This window comes from Prionailurus viverrinus, chromosome C2 (genome assembly GCF_022837055.1).
Source record: "Prionailurus viverrinus isolate Anna chromosome C2, UM_Priviv_1.0, whole genome shotgun sequence".
Lineage (NCBI taxonomy): Eukaryota > Metazoa > Chordata > Mammalia > Carnivora > Felidae > Prionailurus > Prionailurus viverrinus.
The window spans coordinates 76376549-76377881 of NC_062569.1; the positions used below are offsets into that span (position 1 = coordinate 76376549).

At 44.6% G+C, this 1333-nt stretch overlaps 1 pseudogene; it reads right to left on the minus strand.

Moving 5' to 3' along the window:
• Positions 1-255: 255 nt before the first annotated feature.
• On the minus strand, positions 256-774 carry LOC125175728 (galectin-related protein-like; annotated as a pseudogene).
• Between the last annotated feature and the right edge of the window lie 559 nt (positions 775-1333).

Below are 1333 nucleotides of genomic sequence, written 5' to 3' on the forward strand. Positions count from 1 at the left end.
TGAATAAAATCCAGCATAATTGTCTTACTTTGTTCTGTTGTGGAAATAATGGCTCGGTGTCTTTGTTCTGACAGGTCCCTAAGGGCAAACCACAGTTTGAAGCTGTCATTTTGGGTTTAAACTGCACAGAAAGTAGAGACAGTGAAACATGCTTTTTTGTTTTTGTTTCTAAGTCTCCAGATCTTGCTAGGACACTTGTCCAGAAGAGAGCTGTGGTACCCGATCCTGTTTGAGATAGAGGCGGTTTAAACAATATCAGCCAAGCTTAGTGATCTGGAGGTCCCCATGTATCTTTATGGTGTCAGCTGCAGATAGCATTTGAATGTGGTGGTAAAAATAAAAAAAATTGGTGTCCATCCACAAACGCTCTGAAACATGGGTGCTCACAAAGAATTTCCACCCTGAATAGCTGGTCTGGGATGAATGGGAAGTAAGGTATCGCAGACTGCCCTTCACCTCTTTCCCCAGATATACAAGAATTTCTGAGTCGTTGCCAGTCTGTGAACCCAGCTTTGAGTTCAATTGCCACATTGGCAGAAGGGTCTTCAGAGTCACCCCAGGTCAAGCTGATGGCAAAGCTCTCTGGGTTGAAGTCTACGATGCCCCCACCACCAACAGCTTCTTGCCTGGTCTCATGCCACCTGTCATGTGCCCACAAAATGGAACTATCAGTCTTGGGAAATTCATGGCTTGAACTGGGGAGCCCAGGGAGTTGTTTAAATGCCCATCATTTAGTTTCACCGTGGGAGCGCTGTCCACCACGGGTCCTGCCATCCTCCCACATGGTGCATGGGGGTCCTTGGCCAGCAGCGCTGGGGAGGCGGGGGACATGGGGCACGGAGCTCTGGTGGGATTCAGGGGGATCCTGCACTGAGTGGGGACACGATCCGGGGCTGGCTTGGGCGCACGCTATAGTTTGATAAATTTTGATATATGGAAGTACTTGTGATACCATCACCACTATCAAGATAATGAATGTATCCATTACCTTCCAAATTTCCTTGTGGAACTTTGTGATTTTTCCCTCCCCTGGCCCCTGCACCTAGACAACCATGGGTCTGCTTTCTGTCACTATAGAGAAGCTTGAATTTTCTAAAATTTTGTATAAATGAAATTATACAGTATATACTCTTTTTCTGACTGACTTATTTCACTCAGGATTATTATTTTGAGATTCATTCATGCTGTTGTGTGTATTCGTAGTTACAAACCGAATACTAAGAATAGTATTCTTTCATTTGTTGATAGACGTCTGGGTTACTTCCAGTTTTTAGCTATCACAAATAAAGGTGCTATGCATATTTACGTACAAGTATTTGTCTGGACATGTGCT